We start from the raw sequence: 7,053 nt of genomic DNA, 5'->3' as shown, positions 1-7,053 counted from the left end.
ATACATTCTCTGTAATGTCTGTGTATAGTGTAGACAGAGATACATCAACCCTTGGGATAATATTTTAAAAGCTTAGCACGAGGATTTCTTCAAAGACTCGTGCATAACTTTGAAAATTTTAGCCTCGGTTATAGATTTTTCTCTCTGCGTCACACAGGAGTTAAAGATTAAAAATAATGACCTACCAGCTATGGTTCTACTGGGGCAATACTTTAAGCATACGTAGCCAGTATAAATAGTGGTCAGATACTATCTTCACTGTGTTATATGGATAATCAACAAAACAACTAGCCAACTTAATAATAAACATTGACAAAAAAGAATAACAATAAACAAAGATGTATACAGTCTATATAAATGTTTGTTTTAATATATTGGAATTCTACCCGAGGCAGTAAAGTTTGGCTTCTCTTCTTTCTCACATCTTTCTCGAATTTTGGTAAAGTAGCATTTTTTGTATAAAACGTTCAGATTAACTTAGACCATAACTGGAAGGAGCAGTATAAGTGCGGTATTCATTTTTCCCTCGCGTTTTTTGGTGAATTAAGAAAAGTGGTGATATAGGAAGACAAGGGCAAGCCATATTTCACCTATGCTTACCTGAATGATCTGTTGCCAACACCTCTCTTCCACCGAGTATTAGTGTCTTTTTGTGCTTTTGAATTGTATATCAGTATACATCTACATTTCCATCTCATTTATTATATCACCAAACACAAGACAAGATAAAATGTACTTTAAACTTAATTTCAAGTACAAAACAATAAAATTTACATTTACATCAACATTACATTCTAGACAAAAACAGTCAAGATCAGTGCTACCTGTTGAGAAGTCAAATCCATTGTATTGTCTTTACTTATCCCACAATACAAATATATTATAAAATAGAGCACTATATGCTAAGAATAGGCAAATCAAACAACATTTGTACATGCACACATAAAATTCAAAATTTGTGTACAAAATATTACAAAATCAGCATAACATCATAAACTGTGAAATCATTTATTTTCGTGGGGTTTTCTATTACGTTGACTTCGTAGATAATCTTCATCCACGAATTCATAGGTCCATGAAGTCATTGCAAGTTTGATATAAAGCAATCCTCCGTTTAAGTTGATACTCGTAATCCATGAATTCATTAACCTACAAAATGGTATTTTGTCCTTAAACCACGAAGGGTCCTACACAAATATCTGATTTCACAGGTATGGAAGAGCCCGAAAGTAAATTGTTACACATTTGAGAGAGCTGTAATTCTCAGGTAGCGTACTCCATAAGGCCTATCCCTACAGTCTCAGAGCGCTCCTTCAGCTGTGTCATTGCCGGCTCTGATGCTGCGTTATTACGTCTGACATGGTCTAATCGCTCCTACAGCTGTGTCATTGCCGGCTCCTGATGCTGCGTTATTACGTCTGACATGGTCTAATCGCTCCCTCAGCTGTGTCAGTGCCGGCTCCTGATGCTGCGTTATTACGTCTGACATGGTCTAATCGCTCCCTCAGCTGTGTCATTGCCGGCTCCTGATGCTGCGTTATTACGTCTGACATGGTCTAATCGCTCCCTCAGCTGTGTCATTGCCGGCTCCTGATGCTGCGTTATTACGTCTGACATGGTCTAATCGCTCCCTCAGCTGTGTCATTGCCGGCTCCTGATGCTGCGTTATTACGTCTGACATGGTCTAATCGCTCCCTCAGCTGTGTCATTGCCGGCTCCTGATGCTGCGTTATTACGTCTGACATGGTCTAATCGCTCCCTCAGCTGTGTCATTGCCGGCTCCTGATGCTGCGTTATTACGTCTGACATGGTCTAATCGCTCCCTCAGCTGTGTCATTGCCGGCTCCTGATGCTGCGTTATTACGTCTGACATGGTCTAATCGCTCCCTCAGCTGTGTCATTGCCGGCTCCTGATGCTGCGTTATTACGTCTGACATGGTCTAATCGCTCCCTCAGCTGTGTCATTGCCGGCTCCTGATGCTGCGTTATTACGTCTGACATGGTCTAATCGCTCCCTCAGCTGTGTCATTGCCGGCTCCTGATGCTGCGTTATTACGTCTGACATGGTCTAATCGCTCCCTCAGCTGTGTCATTGCCGGCTCCTGATGCTGCGTTATTACGTCTGACATGGTCTAATCGCTCCCTCAGCTGTGTCATTGCCGGCTCCTGATGCTGCGTTATTACGTCTGACATGGTCTAATCGCTCCCTCAGCTGTGTCATTGCCGGCTCCTGATGCTGCGTTATTACGTCTGACATGGTCTAATCGCTCCCTCAGCTGTGTCATTGCCGGCTCCTGATGCTGCGTTATTACGTCTGACATGGTCTAATCGCTCCCTCAGCTGTGTCATTGCCGGCTCCTGATGCTGCGTTATTACGTCTGACATGGTCTAATCGCTCCCTCAGCTGTGTCATTGCCGGCTCCTGATGCTGCGTTATTACGTCTGACATGGTCTAATCGCTCCCTCAGCTGTGTCATTGCCGGCTCCTGATGCTGCGTTATTACGTCTGACATGGTCTAATCGCTCCCTCAGCTGTGTCATTGCCGGCTCCTGATGCTGCGTTATTACGTCTGACATGGTCTAATCGCTCCCTCAGCTGTGTCATTGCCGGCTCCTGATGCTGCGTTATTACGTCTGACATGGTCTAATCGCTCCCTCAGCTGTGTCATTGCCGGCTCCTGATGCTGCGTTATTACGTCTGACATGGTCTAATCGCTCCCTCAGCTGTGTCATTGCCGGCTCCTGATGCTGCGTTATTACGTCTGACATGGTCTAATCGCTCCCTCAGCTGTGTCATTGCCGGCTCCTGATGCTGCGTTATTACGTCTGACATGGTCTAATCGCTCCCTCAGCTGTGTCATTGCCGGCTCCTGATGCTGCGTTATTACGTCTGACATGGTCTAATCGCTCCCTCAGCTGTGTCATTGCCGGCTCCTGATGCTGCGTTATTACGTCTGACATGGTCTAATCGCTCCCTCAGCTGTGTCATTGCCGGCTCCTGATGCTGCGTTATTACGTCTGACATGGTCTAATCGCTCCCTCAGCTGTGTCATTGCCGGCTCCTGATGCTGCGTTATTACGTCTGACATGGTCTAATCGCTCCCTCAGCTGTGTCATTGCCGGCTCCTGATGCTGCGTTATTACGTCTGACATGGTCTAATCGCTCCCTCAGCTGTGTCATTGCCGGCTCCTGATGCTGCGTTATTACGTCTGACATGGTCTAATCGCTCCCTCAGCTGTGTCATTGCCGGCTCCTGATGCTGCGTTATTACGTCTGACATGGTCTAATCGCTCCCTCAGCTGTGTCATTGCCGGCTCCTGATGCTGCGTTATTACGTCTGACATGGTCTAATCGCTCCCTCAGCTGTGTCATTGCCGGCTCCTGATGCTGCGTTATTACGTCTGACATGGTCTAATCGCTCCCTCAGCTGTGTCATTGCCGGCTCCTGATGCTGCGTTATTACGTCTGACATGGTCTAATCGCTCCCTCAGCTGTGTCATTGCCGGCTCCTGATGCTGCGTTATTACGTCTGACATGGTCTAATCTCTCCCTCAGCTGTGTCATTGCCGGCTCCTGATGCTGCGTTATTACGTCTGACATGGTCTAATCGCTCCTTCAGCTGTGTCATTGCCGGCTCCTGATGCTGCGTTAGTACGTCTGACTATGTCTAATCGCTCCTCCTGCATACATGTATCATTGTATCCTGTTGACTTAGCTGGTTACGCGAATCCCTTGGAACCATCTAATAATGGCACAGATGTTGGGGTATAAATGGGGGTCCTTCTTCTTCACCTCACCGTGCCAGACTTCCAGGTGATTGGTATATACGCAGGGCGGGGCCATTCTGTGTTGCATTTGTTCCAACTACGGCGATCTCACTCGTCAATTGCATTGCGACATTTTTAATGAAGGGAGTGTTGCCCCTGGGTAGTCTAGCATCCTTTAGTTCCTCCAAATTGTTGAACGACATATTCCTCATGCTTACTAACAGCACGAAGGGTAACACCTCAGCCAACCACGCAAGTTTGCTGATGTCATCATTTTCTCTGTAACGTTGTTTTAGTCTAGTCTGCTGGGACTTTCACCATATACATAGTGTGAAGTGATAAAACACCGATGGTAAATCAAAGTAATACTTGTCATAGAGTATAGCCCTTAAATCCAGGAACGTAACTGTCAAATTTCAATATCTATTTTCATAGAAATTCAAAATCCTGTCAGTTTAAAACCTATTTATGATAAGAAAATCATGGATTAAGTCTGTAAAATGTCTTTTGCATTGTGCAATTTTGCAGCTACATGTAATAAAGTTAAAGTGATTTATATCTAGCACAATATTGTAAAACATGTATATTAAAAATCATTGATATTTAGAATATATATTATACTAAATAATTAAGCAGTTGTCTTTTTCTATTCATCTATTTATTATTTGTATCTTATTCTTTTATCGCTTTGACCGGACTACAGAGGTACCATGGTCGTCCTGTGCAACAATTGTATCCAAATTGGAAGTTAAGGGGAGGTTACTGTGATAAGAAAAACACAGTAAAGTGAGACAGGGATCCTAAGTGTTGGAGCGGTTCATTACAACAAACGGTAGGAAAGTGGGATATAATAACAAAATCATAGAGATATCGCAACCATCGTATTATGAGTTTGAAAGTTTGAAAACTTTTAAAGTCGTTTCCTCTAATTGAGCTGTCCCTTTCTACTCCACACTAGAGTAATATATTTTATTTTTCCTTCATCACTTTTAGCACCCATTATGATGTATATTGAAGTGTTTCCACGGTTAACTTATCTTTTTATTTCGTAAGACGGGGGTCTTCTTTATACATTCGTCCTTCCCTAATTCCAGGGAGTCCTCAGTTAAGTAAATATTTTTCGAGTTATACTTTTTTATATCGTGAGAAAAGCGTAGTTGTGTTAACACCTACTCCGTGACATAGTTAAAAACTGAAATCAACAGATCAGTGCATTTATTTGAGCATTTTAACTCCTGCTCAAATTATCGGGGCATAATCCGCGGAACTTTCATTGTACATAACTTACTTGTTGTAGTGGATTATCTCCCTTTACCTCCTGCCATTGAGTTTTGCATTACTGTAAAAAATGAAGAGCTCAAATTCATGTTTACATGTCGAGGGTAGAAGATATTTGTCTTCTCGGATGCATATATCTCTGTTATTGTTTGTAACGTTAAGTAATTGATATATCCTTAAATATGAACTATTCTTAATATGAGATGTACCTGTACTGTATTATTGTATATGTTATACAGTAACTATATGGTTTCGAAATTACCATGATTAATGGTATTTCACGCTTTCAGACACTACGCAGACAATGATATAGTATTGTCTAGTTTGGCTCGCTGAAGAACAAATAAGATTACGAATTGTAAATAGTATAAATTGTTTTATTATCATAAGTAATGTTGTTTCCTGTTAAAGCTGCAGTCACTTGTTTTGTTGGTATTTGCAGCTGATCAATGCGAATTATCATAGATATATCGGTTCACATTTCACAGTATTTCACAGTGGTAGAGTCAGACCGCTATACAGAAACCCTCATCTGAGGTCATGTATATATCACTCTAGAGTTGTGCCCCATTCACTCGTTGTACCTTGTTACGTTTGAATGACTTACTCACCTTTTCTGTTAAAACCTTACATTTCCTTATCTATAGCCATGCATTTATTATTACTTTATCAACATGATAATTTTATGTTGTGTATAGAATTATATTTCAATTCGATATACATGAAGTTGTAATGTCCATTATGACTTTAAATTCGTTTGATGCAGTGTTTCCCCCACACTTCCCAGGTGCATTTCCTGTTTGCTAAGGAAAGGATAAACCATGTCTTTACTTGCTCATGTAAACATCGCGTCAGCCCTTTATACCTTGTAAACATCGCGTCAGCCCTTTATGCAGTGTAAACGGAGCAGCGTTATCAATACTTTGTCACACATATCATGCACCCGTAATGATGGTGCGATGCACTTGATTTCACTATTATCTTAATTTCAGAACAGAATAATATGGATGAAAAATAATTTATTATTCTCTCAGTGTGAAGCAGGCAGAGAGAATCTCAACCCTCGGGATAAGATTTTCAAAGTTGAAAACTGAGCAAGGCCGCATGCAAAACTTTGAATTTCTTACCCTCGATTTGTGTTTTCTCTGTGTGCACGCACCACAAGAAAATGATAGATTATATTTGTCAGTCATATCATTTGCAGGATATACACTTGTATCATATAATTTCTAATATTACTTTACATTCTCACATGTACGGTAATTTCCCCTCATTCATTATCACTTCATCCTCTTATATATATACGATAAATGATGTATCATTTACTCCGTGGTGGCTATGCAATGTATATGGATATCAAAATGAAAGTCGTCAAATGAAGTTACAAGAGACAGTCACACATCTGCATTCATTCTCTCTATACATCGTGCGGTTATATATGGCGTCTTAGCATCAGGCATAGCACCAGCGATGAGTTATCTTGCTTGGATGACAATTTCATTTTCACTCTCCGCACTATAAAAAAAGGAAATGTTTGTTTTAAGCAATTATTGACCTATCAATCAATGAAATGTTACACCGTACATTGCCTGTCAATCACTCCGGTGATTACTTATATACTGCTAAACATGCTTATAAGGGGCATGGTAGTTTATCAAGTGTTATTAATATTTTTTGTAGTGTTATATTCAACCACCTACTTAATCAGCCTTCATAATAGTAATATACATACCAATTGATTTAGTTAACATATCATTTTGTTTATATATATACAATAAGACCGATGGGATGTTTTATTTATTGTTTGACGTTGAGGAATATAAATAATTATTATTGTGAGTGTATTATTGCAGACTATCAATGTCTGGATTAGAGTGTAACATCGAATTGACTATTACTATTATATCGGAATTTTGTGCTATGATGTTCAACACAAATCGAATCATGCTGTTGAGAATACCCGATAGGTGGAAAATAGATATTACATTCAGGCATTAATGGCAAACG

At 40.7% G+C, this 7,053-nt stretch overlaps 1 protein-coding gene across 1 annotated transcript in view; it reads right to left on the bottom strand.

The window, feature by feature from the left end:
• Positions 1–5,422: 5,422 nt before the first annotated feature.
• LOC110440518 (calmodulin-like protein 12) overlaps positions 5,423–7,053 on the bottom strand; it is a 37,491-nt gene continuing 35,860 nt past the window's right edge. Inside the window, exon 13 of the mRNA XM_021483643.1 lies at positions 5,423–6,561. The gene's annotated coding sequence lies outside the window, so the exon portion shown is untranslated. The remainder of the gene's footprint in view (positions 6,562–7,053) is intronic.

This window comes from Mizuhopecten yessoensis, unplaced genomic scaffold, assembly GCF_002113885.1.
Source record: "Mizuhopecten yessoensis strain PY_sf001 unplaced genomic scaffold, ASM211388v2 scaffold11183, whole genome shotgun sequence".
Classification (NCBI taxonomy): Eukaryota; Metazoa; Mollusca; class Bivalvia; order Pectinida; family Pectinidae; genus Mizuhopecten; species Mizuhopecten yessoensis.
Note: the sequence above shows the minus strand (reverse complement) of the source record. Positions and strands in the feature narration are given on the sequence as shown.